We start from the raw sequence: 14,816 nt of genomic DNA, 5'->3' as shown, positions 1-14,816 counted from the left end.
CACCCACAGTCCACTTGCTGATATGCAAATTGAAGATGTCACTGTTGAAGTACAACAGGATGAGGATACTGGTGTAGCTGGCGCTGAGGAGGAAGTTGGCGAGGAGGATTCTGATGGTGATGTGGTTTGTTTAAATCAGGCTCCGGGGGAGACAGTTGTTGTCCGTGGGATGAAAAAGCCCATCACGGTCATGCCTGGGCAGAAGACCAAACATTCCACCTCTTTGGTCTGGCAATATTTCTATCCAAATCCGGACAACAACTGTCTTGCCATATGTACCATATGTAAAGGTGAAATAAGTAGGGGTAGGGACGTCAACCACCTAGGAACATCCTCCCTTATACGGCACCTGCAGCGCGTTCATAAAAAGTTACTGTCAAGTTCAGAAACTTTGGCTCAGACCGTAAGCAGTCCAGGGACACCTAAATCCCGTTGTCCTGTTGTATCCAAGCGCCTGCAAACCACACCGTCAACTCCCTCCTCGTCAATTTCCTCCTTAGTCAGGATCGGAAGTAGTCCTGCAGGCCATGTCACTGGCATGACTGACTCTCCAATCCCGGATTCCTCTGGAGGATCCTGCATTGCTACGCCTACTGCTGCCGCTGCTGCTGTTGCTGCTGCTGGGAGTCGTTCATCATCCCAGAGAGGAAGTAGGAACACCACTACTTTTACTAAACAATTGACCCTCCAACAGTCCTTAGCGAGGAGGATGAAGTACGACAGCAGTCATCCTGAAGCAAAACGTATAACTGAGGCCTTGACTGCTATGTTGGTGTTAGACGTGCGTCCGGTATCCGCCATTAGTGCAGTGGGATTTAGACAATTGATGGAGGTAGTGTGTCCCCGGTTCCAAATCCCGTCTAGATTCCACTTCACTAGGCAGGCGATACCGAGACTGTACAGAAACGTCAGAAAAAGTGTCCTCAGTGTCCTGAAAAATGCCGTTGTACACAATGTCCACTTAACCACGGACATGTGGACAAGTGGAACAGGGCAGACTAAGGACTATATGACTGTGACAGCCCACTGGGTAGATGTATCACCTTACGCAGCAACAGCAGCAGCGTCACCAGTAGCAGCATCTCAGAAACGCCAGCTCGTTACAAGGCAGGCTACGCTGTGTATCACCGGTTTCAGTAAGAGGCACACCGCCGACAACCTCTTAGAGAAACTGAGGGAAATCATCGCCCAGTGGCTTACCCCACTTAGACTCTCCTGGGGATTTGTGATATCTGACAACGCCACCAATATTGTGCGGGCATTACATCTGGGCAAATTCCAGCACGTCCCATGTTTTGCTCACACAATAAACTTGGTGGTGCAGAATTTTCTGAAAAGCGACAGGGGCGTGCAGGAGACGCTTTGGGTGGCCCGAAAAATTTCTGGCCACTTTCGCCATTCAGCGACTGCGTGCCGAAGACTGGAGCGCCAGCAAACACTCTTGAACCTGCCCCGCCATCACCTGAAGCAAGAGGTTGTGACGCGGTGGAACTCAACCCTCTATATGCTTCAGAGGATGGAGGAGCAGCAAAAGGCCATACAAGCCTATACATCCACCTATGACATAGGCAAAGGAGGGGGTATGCACCTGACTCAAGCGCAGTGGAGAATGATTTCCGTGTTGTGCAAGGTTCTTCAGCCCTTCGAACTTGCCACACGTGAAGTCAGTTCAGACACTGCCAGCTTGAGTCAGGTCATTCCCCTCATCAGGCTTTTGCAGAAGCAGCTGGAGAAAGTGAAGGAGGAGCTAAGACGGAGCGATTCCGCTCGGCATGTGGGACTTGTGGATGAAGCCCTTCATTCGCTTTGCCAGGATTCCAGGGTGGTCAATCTGTTGAAATCAGACCACTACATTTTGGCCACCGTGCTCGATCCTAGGTTTAAAGCCTATGTGGTGTCTCTCTTTCCGGCCGACACAAGCCTGCAGAGGTGCAAAGACCTGCTGGTGAACACACTGTCAGCTGAAGCGGAACGTGACACGTCAACGGCTCCTTCTTCATTTTCTCCCGCAACTGGGGCTGCCAGGAAAAAACTTAGGTATCCTAAGCAACCCGCTGGCGGTGATGCAGGGCAGGCAGGACCAAGTTTGGACATCTGGTCCGGACTGAAGGACCTGGCAACAATTTCTGACATGTCTACTGTCACTGCATATGATACTGTCACCATTGACAGAATGGTGGAGGATTACATCGGTGACAGCATCCAAGTAGGCATGTCAGACAGTCCATACCTGTACTGGCAGGAAAAAGAGGCAATTTGGAGGCCCCTGTACAAACTGGCTCTATTTTACCTGAGTTGCCCCCCCTCCAGTGTGTACTTCCGAAAGAGTGTTTAGTGCAGCCGAGAACCTTGTCAGCGAAAGGCGTAGGAGGTTGCTTCCACAGAATGTGGAGAAGATGATGTTCATCAAAATGAATTATCAGCTCTTCCAGGGAGACCAGCCTCCAGAACGTACAGAGGGACCTGTGGTGGTGGATTCAAGTGGGGACGAGTTAATACTTTGTGAGGATGAGGATGTACACACTGAAGAGGGTGAGGAATCGGTGGATGAGGAGGATGAGGATGACATCTTGCCTCCGTAGAGCCAGTTTGTGCAGGGACACATTAATTGCCAGCTTGTTTTGTGGGGGCCCAAACGAACCAATCATTTCAGCCACAGTTGTGTGGCAGACCCTGGCGCTGAAATGATTGATTTGTTAAAGTGTGCATGTCCTGTTTATACAACATAAGGGTGGGTGGGAGGGCCCAAGGACAATTCCATCTTGCACCTCTTTTTTTCTTTGCATTATGTACAGTTTGGGGCCTAGTTTTTCTAACTGCCATCCTGTCTGCCACTGCAGTGTCACTCCTAGATGGGTCACGTGTTTGTGCCGCCCACTCGTGTCGCTTAGCATAGTCATCCAGCTACCTCGGTGCAACCTTTTGGACATAAAAACACTATTGTGAGGTGTGAGGTGTTCAGAATAGACTGGAAATGAGTGGAAATTAAGGTTATTGAGGTTAATAATAGCATAGGAGCAGAAAAACCTACAAATTCTGTGATTTTAGCTGTTTTTATGCTTTTTTTCAAAAAAATACAGATCCAAAACACAAAACCCAGAACCCAAAACACGGAAGGGTGGTTTTGGCAAAACCAATCCAGATCCAAAACACGAAGAAAGATCCAGATCCAAAACCAAAACACAAAACACGAAAAGTGGCCGGTGCACACCCCTAATGCATATTCATTCATGTGCCAGAAATACTGTACGCATATTCACTCATGTGCCAGATATACTGTATGCATTACACTCATGTGCCAGAAATACTGTATGCATATTCACTCATGTGCCAGAAATACTGTATGCTTATTCATTCATGTGCCAGATAAACTGTATGCATTACACTCATGTGCCAGATATACTGTATGCATATTCACTCATGTGCCAGAAATACTGTATGCATATTCACTCAAGTGCCAGATATACTGTATGCATTACACTCATGTGCCAGAAATACTGTATGCATATTCACTCATGTGCCAGAAATACAGTATGCCTTTTCACTCATGTGCCAGAAATACTGTATGCATATACACTCCTGTGCCAGATATACTGTATGTATTACACTCATGTGCCAGAAATACTGTATGTATTACACTGATGTGCCCGATATACTGTATGTATTACACTCATCTGCCAGAAATACTGTATGCATATGCACTCATGTGCCAGATATACTGTATGTATTACACTCATGTGCCAGAAATACTGTGTGCATATACACTCATGTGCCAGATATATTGTTTGTATTACACTCATGTGCCAGATATACTGTATGTATTACACTCATGTGCCAGAAATACTGTATGCATATGCACTCATGTGCCAGATATACTGTATGTATTACACTCATGTGCCAGAAATACTGTATGCATATACACTCATGTGCCAGAAATACTGTATGCATATACACTCATGTGCCAGAAATACTGTATGCATATACACTCATGTGCCAGAAATACTGTATGCATATTCACTCATGTGCCAGATATACTGTATGTATTACACTCATGTGCCAGATATACTGTATGCATATACACTCATGTGCCAGAAATACTGTATGCATATTCACTCATGTGCCAGATATACTGTATGCATATACACTCATGTGCCAGAAATACTGTATGCATATTCACTCATGTGCCAGATATACTGTATGCATTACACTCATGTGCCAGATATACTGTATGTATTACACTCATGTGCCAGAAATACTGTATGCTTATTCACTCATGTGCCAGAAATACTGTATGCATATACACTCATGTGCCAGAAATACTGTATGTATTGCACTCATGTGCCAAAAAAACTGTATGCTTATTCACTCATGTGCCAGAAATACTGTATGCTTATTCACTCATGTGCCAGATATACTGTATGCATTACACTCATGTGCCAGAATTACTGTATGCATATTCTCTCATGTGCCAGAAATACTGTATGTATTACACTCATGTGCCAGAAATACTGTATGTATTACACTCATGTGCCAGAAATACTGTATGCATTACACTCATGTGCCAGATATACTGTATGTATTACACTCATGTGCCAGATATACTGTATGTATTACACTCATGTGCCTAGACACACTGTATGTATTACACTCATGTGCCAGATATACTGTATGCATATACTCTCATGTGCCAGATATATTGTATGCTTTTTCACTCATGTGCCAGATATACTGTATGCATATTCACTCATGTGCCAGATATACTGTATGCTTATTCACTCATGTGCCAGAAATACTGTATGCTTATTCACTCATGTGCCAGATATACTGTATGCATTACACTCATGTGCCAGATATACTGTATGCATATTCACTCAAGTGCCAGAAATACTGTATGCTTATTCACTCATGTGCCAGATATACTGTATGTATTACACTCATGTGCCAGATATACTGTATGCATATGTACTCATGTGCCAGAAATACTGTATGGATATTCACTCATGTGCCAGATGTACTGTATGCATATGCACTCATGTGCCAGATATACTGTATGTATTACACTCATGTGCCAGATATACTGTATGCTTATGCACTCATGTGCCAGATATACTGTATGCATATTCACTCATGTGCCAGATATACTGTATGTATTACACTCATGTGCCAGATATACTGTATGCATATACACTCATGTGCCAGAAATACTGTATGCATATTCACTCATATGCCAGATATACTGTATGCATTACACTCATGTGCCAGATATACTGTATGTATTACACTCATGTGCCAGAAATAAGGTATGCTTTTTCACTCATATGCCAGAAATACTGTATGCTTATTCACTCATGTGCCAGAAATACTGTATGTATTACACTCATGTGCCAGAAATACTGTATGCATATTCACTCATGTGCCAGATATACTGTATGCTTATTCACTCATGTGCCAGAAATACTGTATGCATTACACTCATGTGCCAGATATACTGTATGTATTACACTAATGTGCCAGATATACTGCATGCATATTCACTCATGTGCCAGAAATACTGTATGCATATTCACTCATGTGCCAGAAATACTATATGTATTACACTCATGTGCCAGAAATACTGTATGTATTACACTCATGTGCCAGAAATACTGTAAGCATTACACTCATGTGCCAGATATACTGTATCTATTACACTCATGTGCCAGATATACTGTATGTATTACACTCATGTGCCAGAAATACTGTATGCTTATTCACTCATGTGCCAGATATACTGTATGCTTGTTCACTCATGTGCCAGATATACTGTATGCATATACACTCATGTGCCAGAAATACTGAATGCTTATTCACTCATGTGCCAGATATACTGTATGCATTACACTCATGTGCCAGAAATACTGTATGCATATTCACTCATGTGCCAGAAATACTGTATGCATATTCACTCATGTGCCAGATATACTGTATGCATTACACTCATGTGCCAGAAATACTGTATGCATATTCAGTCATGTGCCAGAAATACTGTATGCATATTCACTCATGTGTCAGATATACTGTATGTATTACACTCATGTGCCAGATATACTGTATGTATAACACTCATGTGCCAGAAATACTGTATGCTTATTCACTCATGTGCCAGAAATACTGTATGCATATTCACTCATGTGTCATAAATACTGTATGCATATCCACTCATGTGCCAGAAATACTGTATGCATATTCACTGATTTGCCAGAAATACTGTATGCCTTTTCACTCATGTGCCAGATATACTGTATGTATTACACTCATGTGCCAGATATACTGCATGCATATTCACTCATGTGCCAGATATACTGTATGTATTACCCTCATGTGCCAGAAATACTGTATGTATTGCACTCATGTGCCAGAAATACTGTATGCTTATTCACTCATGTGCCAGATATACTGTATGTATTACACTCATGTGCCAGATATACTGTATGTATTACACTCAAGTGCCAGAAATACTGTATGCATATACACTCATGTGCCAGATATACTGTATGTATTACACTCATGTGCCAGAAATACTGTATGGATATTCACTCATGTGCCAGATATATTGTATGTATTACACTCATCTGCCAGAAATACTGTATGCATATGCACTCATGTGCCAGATATACTGTATGTATTACACTCATGTGCCAGAAATACTGTGTGCATATACACTCATGTGCCAGATATACTGTTTGTATTACACTCATGTGCCAGATATGCTGTATGTATTACACTCATGTGCCAGAAATACTGTATGCATATGCACTCATGTGCCAGATATACTGTATGTATTACACTCATGTGCCAGATATACTGTATGTATTAAACTCATGTGCCAGAAATACTGTATGCATATACACTCATGTGCCAAAAATACTGTATGCATATACACTCATGTGCCAGATATACTGTATGTATTACACGCATGTGCCAGATATACTGTATGTATTACACTCATGTGCCAGAAATACTGTATGTATTACACTCATGTGCCAGAAATACTGTATGTATTATACTCATATGCCAGAAATACTGTATGCTTATTCACTCATGTGCCAGATATACTGTATGTATTACACTCATGTGCCAGATATACTGTATGTATTACACTCATGTGCCAGAAATACTGTATGCATATGCACTCATGTGCCAGATATACTGTATGTATTACACTCATGTGCCAGATATACTGTATGTATTACACTCATGTGCCAGAAATACTGTGTGCATATACACTCATGTGCCAGATATACTGTATGTATTACACTCATGTGCCAGATATACTGTATGTATTACACTCATATGCCAGAAATACTGTATGCATATGCACTCATGTGCCAGATATACTGTATGTATTACACTCATGTGCCAGAAATACTGTATGCATAAACACTCATGTGCCAGAAATACTGTATGCATATTCACTCATGTGCCAGATAAACTGTATGCATATTCACTCATGTGCCAGATATACTGTATGTATTACAATCATGTGCCAGATATACTGTATGCATATACACTCATGTGCCAGAAATACTGTATACATATGCACTCATGTGCCAGATATACAGTATCCATATTCACTCATGTGCCAGATATACTGTATGTATTACACTCATGTGCCAGATATACTGTATGCATATACACTCATGTGCCAGAAATACTGTATGCATATTCACTCATGTGCCAGATATACTGTATGCATATACACTCATGTGCCAGAAATACTGTATGCTTATTCACTCATGTGCCAGATATACTGTATGCATTACACTCATGTGCCAGATATACTGTATGTATTACACACATGTGCCAGAAATACTGTATGCTTATTCACTCATGTGCCAGAAATACTGTATGCTTATTCACTCATGTGCCAGAAATACTGTATGTATTACACTCATGTGCCAAAAAAACTGTATGCTTATTCACTCATGTGCCAGAAATACTGTATGCTTATTCACTCATGTGCCAGATATACTGTATGCATTACACTCATGTGCCATAATTACTGTATGCATATTCTCTCATGTGCCAGAAATACTGTATGTATTACACTCATGTGCCAGAAATACTGTATGTATTACACTCATGTGCCTGAAATACTCTATGCATTACACTCATGTGCCAGATATAATGTATGTATTACACTCATGTAACAGATATACTGTATGTATTACACTCATGTGCCAGAAATACTGTATGTATTACACTCATGTGCCAGATATACTGTATGCATATACTCTCATGTGCCAGATATACTGTATGTATTACACTCATGTGCCAGATATACTGTATGCATATTCACTCATGTGCCAGATATACTGTATGCTTATTCACTCATGTGCCAGAAATACTGTATGCTTATTCACTCATGTGTCAGATATACTGTATGCATTACACTCATGTGCCAGATATACTGTATGCATATTCACTCAAGTGCCAGAAATACTGTATGCTTATTCACTCATGTGCCAGATATACTGTATGTATTACACTCATGTGCCAGATATACTGTATGCATATGCACTCATGTGCCAGATATACTGTATGCATATTCATTCATGTGCCAGAAATACTGTACGCATATTCACTCATGTGCCAGATATACTGTATGCATTACACTCATGTGCCAGAAATACTGTATGCATATTCACTCATGTGCCAGAAATACTGTATGCTTATTCATTCATGTGCCAGATAAACTGTATGCATTACACTCATGTGCCAGAAATACTGTATGCATATTCACTCATGTGCCAGAAATACTGTATGCATATTCACTCATGTGCCAGATATACTGTATGCATTACACTCATGTGCCAGAAATACTGTATGCATATTCACTCATGTGCCAGAAATACTGTATGCATATACACTCATGTGCCAGAAATACTGTATGCATATACACTCCTGTGCCAGATATACTGTATGTATTACACTCTTGTGCCAGATATACTGTATGCATTACACTCATGTGCCAGATATACTGTATGTATTACACTCATGTGCCAGAAATACTGTATGCATATACACTCATGTGCCAGAAATACTGTATGCATATACACTCATGTGCCAGATATACTGTATGTATAACACTCATGTGCCAGATATACTGTATGTATTACACTCATGTGCCAGAAATACTGTATGTATTACACTCATGTGCCAGAAATACTGTATGCTTATTCACTCATGTGCCAGATATACTGTATGTATTACACTCATGTGCCAGATATACTGTATGTATTACACTCATGTGCCAGAAATACTGTGTGCATATACACTCATATGCCAGATATACTGTATGTATTACACTCATGTGCCAGAAATACTGTATGCATATGCACTCATGTGCCAGATATACTGTATGTATTACACTCATGTGCCCGAAATACTGTATGCATATACACTCATGTGCCAGAAATACTGTATGCATATTCACTCATGTGCCAGATATACTGTATGCATTACACTCATGTGCCAGATATACTGTATGTATTACACACATGTGCCAGAAATACTGTATGCTTATTCACTCATGTGCCAGAAATACTGTACGCTTATTCACTCATGTGCCAGAAATACTGTATGTATTACACTCATGTGCCAAAAAAACTGTATGCTTATTCACTCATGTGCCAGAAATACTGTATGCTTATTCACTCATGTGACAGATATACTGTATGCATTACACTCATGTGCCTGAATTACTGTATGCATATTCTCTCATGTGCCAGAAATACTGTATGTATTACACTCATGTGCCATAAATACTGTATGTATTACACTCATGTGCCAGAAATACTGTATGCATTACACTCATGTGCCAGATATACTGTATGTATTACACTCATGTGCCAGATATACTGTATGTATTACACTCATGTGCCAGAAATACTATGTGCATATACACTCATATGCCAGATATACTGTATGTATTACACTCATGTGCCAGATATACTGTATGTATTACACTCATGTGCCAGAAATACTGTATGCATATGCACTCATGTGCCAGATATACTGTATGTATTACACTCATGTGCCCGAAATACTGTATGCATATACACTCATGTGCCAGAAATACTGTATGCATATTCACTCATGTGCCAGATATACTGTATGCATATACACTCTTGTGCCAGATATACTGTATGGATATTCACTCATGTGCCAGAAATACTGTATGCATAATTGCATATACACTCATGTGCCAGGTAAACTGTATGCATATTCACTCATGTGCCAGATATACTGTATGTATTACACTCACGTGCCAGATATACTGTATGCTTATGCACTCATGTGCCAGATATACTGTATGCATATTCACTCATGTGCCAGATATACTGTATGTATTACACTCATGTGCCAGATATACTTTATGCATATTCACTCATGTGCCAGAAATACTGTATGCATATTCACTCATGTGCCAGATATACTGTATGCATTACACTCATGTGCCAGATATACTGTATGTATTACACTCATGTGCCAGAAATAAGGTATGCTTTTTCACTCATATGCAAGAAATACTGTATGCTTATTCACTCATGTGCCAGAAATACTGTATGTATTACACTCATGTGCCAGAAATACTGTATGCATATTCACTCATGTGCCAGATATACTGTATGCTTATTCACTCATGTGCCAAAAATACTGTATGCATTACACTCATGTGCCAGATATACTGTATGTATTACACTCATGTGCCAGATATACTGTATACATATTCACTCATGTGCCAGAAATACTGTATGCATATTCAGTCATGTGCCAGAAATACTGTATGTATTACACTCATGTGCCAGAAATACTGTATGTATTACACTCATGTGCCAGAAATACTGTAAGCATTACAATCATGTGCCAGATATACTGTATGTATTACACTCATGTGCCAGATATACTGTATGTATTATACTCATGTGCCAGAAATACTGTATGCTTATTCACTCATGTGCCAGATATACTGTATGCTTGTTCACTCATGTGCCAGATATACTGTATGCATATTCACTCATGTGCCAGAAATACTGTATGCATATTCACTCATGTGCCAGATTTACTGTATGCATTACACTCATGTGCCTGAAATACTGTATACATATTCACTCATGTGCCAGAAATACTGTATGCATATTCACTCATGTGCCATATATACTGTATGTATTACACTCATGTGCCAGATATACTGTATGTATAACACTCATGTGCCAGAAATACTGTATGCTTATTCACTACTGTGCCAGAAATACTGTATGCATATTCACTCATGTGTCATAAATACTGTATGCATATACACTCATGTGCCAGAAATACTGTATGCATATTCACTCATTTGCCAGATATACTGCTTGCATATTCACTCATCTGCCAGATATACTGTATGTATTACACTCATGTGCCAGAAATACTGTATGTATTACACTCATGTGCCCGATATACTGTATGTATTACACTCATCTGCCAGAAATACTGTATGCATATGCACTCATGTGCCAGATATACTGTATGTATTACACTCATGTGCCAGAAATACTGTGTGCATATACACTCATGTGCCAGATATATTGTTTGTATTACACTCATGTGCCAGATATACTGTATGTATTACACTCATGTGCCAGAAATACTGTATGCATATGCACTCATGTGCCAGATATACTGTATGTATTACACTCATGTGCCAGAAATACTGTATGCATATACACTCATGTGCCAGAAATACTGTATGCATATACACTCATGTGCAAGAAATACTGTATGCATATTCACTCATGTGCCAGATATACTGTGTGCATATACACTCATGTGCCAGATATACTGTATGGATATTCACTCATGTGCCAGAAATACTGTATGGATATTCACTCATGTGCAAGATGTACTGTATGTATTACACTCATGTGCCAGAAATACTGTATGCATAATTGCATATACAGTCATGTGCCAGGTAAACTGTATGCATATTCACTCATGTGCCAGATATACTGTATGTATTACACTCATCTGCCAGATATACTGTATGCTTATGCACTCGTGTGCCAGATATACTGTATGCATATTCACTCATGTGCCAGATATACTGTATGTATTACACTCATGTGCCAGATATACTGTATGCATATACACTCATGTGCCAGAAATACTGTATGCATATTCACTCATGTGCCAGATATACTGTATGCATTACACTCATGTGCCAGATATACTGTATGTATTACACTCATGTGCCAGAAATACTGTATGCTTTTTCACTCATATGCCAGAAATACTGTATGCTTATTCACTCATGTGCCAGATATACTGTATGTATTACACTCATGTGCCAGATATACTGTATGTATTACACTCATGTGCCAGAAATACTGTATGCATATGCACTCATGTGCCAGATATACTGTATGTATTACACTCATGTGCCAGATATACTGTATGTATTACACTCATGTGCCAGAAATACTGTGTGCATATACACTCATGTGCCAGATATACTGTATGTATTACACTCATGTGCCAGATATACTGTATGTATTACACTCATATGCCAGAAATACTGTATGCATATGCACTCATGTGCCAGATATACTGTATGTATTACACTCATGTGCCAGAAATACTGTATGCATATACACTCATGTGCCAGAAATACTGTATGCATATTCACTCATGTGCCAGATAAACTGTATGCATATTCACTCATGTGCCAGATATACTGTATGTATTACAATCATGTGCCAGATATACTGTATGCATATACACTCATGTGCCAGAAATACTGTATACATATGCACTCATGTGCCAGATATACAGTATGCATATTCACTCATGTGCCAGATATACTGTATGTATTACACTCATGTGCCAGATATACTGTATGCATATACACTCATGTGCCAGAAATACTGTATGCATATTCACTCATGTGCCAGATATACTGTATGCATATACACTCATGTGCCAGAAATACTGTATGCTTATTCACTCATGTGCCGGATATACTGTATGCATTACACTCATGTGCCAGATATACTGTATGTATTACACACATGTGCCAGAAATACTGTATGCTTATTCACTCATGTGCCAGAAATACTGTATGCTTATTCACTCATGTGCCAGAAATACTGTATGTATTACACTCATGTGCCAAAAAAACTGTATGCTTATTCACTCATGTGCCTGAAATACTGTATGCTTATTCACTCATGTGCCAGATATACTGTATGCATTACACTCATGTGCCAGAATTACTGTATGCATATTGTCTCATGTGCCAGAAATACTGTATGTATTACACTCATGTGCCAGAAATACTGTATGTATTACACTCATGTGCCAGAAATACTCTATGCATTACACTCATGTGCCAGATATACTGTATGTATTACACTCATGTAACAGATATACTGTATGTATTACACTCATGTGCCAGAAATACTGTATGTATTACACTCATGTGCCAGAAATACTCTATGCATTACACTCATGTGCCAGAAATACTGTATACATATGCACTCATGTGCCAGATATACAGTATGCATATTCACTCATGTGCCAGATATACTGTATGTATTACACTCATGTGCCAGATATACTGTATGCATATACACTCATGTGCCAGAAATACTGTATGCATATTCACTCATGTGCCAGATATACTGTATGCATATACACTCATGTGCCAGAAATACTGTATGCTTATTCACTCATGTGCCAGATATACTGTATGCATTACACTCATGTGCCAGATATACTGTATGTATTACACACATGTGCCAGAAATACTGTATGCTTATTCACTCATGTGCCAGAAATACTGTATGCTTATTCACTCATGTGCCAGAAATACTGTATGTATTACACTCATGTGCCAGAAATACTGTATGCATATTCACTCATGTGCCAGAAATACTGTATGCTTATTCACTCATGTGCCAGATAAACTGTATGCATTACACTCATGTGCCAGATATACTGTATGCATATTCACTCATGTGCCAGATAAACTGTATGCATATTCACTCATGTGCCAGATATACTGTATGTATTACAATCATGTGCCAGATATACTGTATGCATATACACTCATGTGCCAGAAATACTGTATACATATGCACTCATGTGCCAGATATACAGTATGCATATTCACTCATGTGCCAGATATACTGTATGTATTACACTCATGTGCCAGATATACTGTATGCATATACACTCATGTGCCAGAAATATTGTATGCATATTCACTCATGTGCCAGATATACTGTATGCATATACACTCATGTGCCAGAAATACTGTATGCTTATTCACTCATGTGCCAGATATACTGTATGCATTACACTCATGTGCCAGATATACTGTATGTATTACACACATGTGCCAGAAATACTGTATGCTTATTCACTCATGTGCCAACAATACTGTATGCTTATTCACTCATGTGCCAGAAATACTGTATGTATTACACTCATGTGCCAAAAAAACTGTATGCTTATTCACTCATGTGCCAGAAATACTGTATGCTTATTCACTCATGTGCCAGATATACTGTATGCATTACACTCATGTGCCAGAATTACTGTATGTATTACACTCATGTGCCAGAAATACTCTATGCATTACACTCATGTGCCAGATATACTGTATGTATTACACTCATGTAACAGATATACTGTATGTATTACACTCATGTGCCAGAAATACTGTATGTATTACACTCATGTGCCAGAAATACTCTATGCATTACACTCATGTGCCAGATATACTGTAAGTA

Source organism: Taudactylus pleione, unplaced genomic scaffold (assembly GCF_031769625.1).
Source record: "Taudactylus pleione unplaced genomic scaffold, aTauple2 ptg000792l, whole genome shotgun sequence".
Taxonomy (NCBI): domain Eukaryota; kingdom Metazoa; phylum Chordata; class Amphibia; order Anura; family Myobatrachidae; genus Taudactylus; species Taudactylus pleione.
This window is presented reverse-complemented; position numbering follows the sequence as displayed.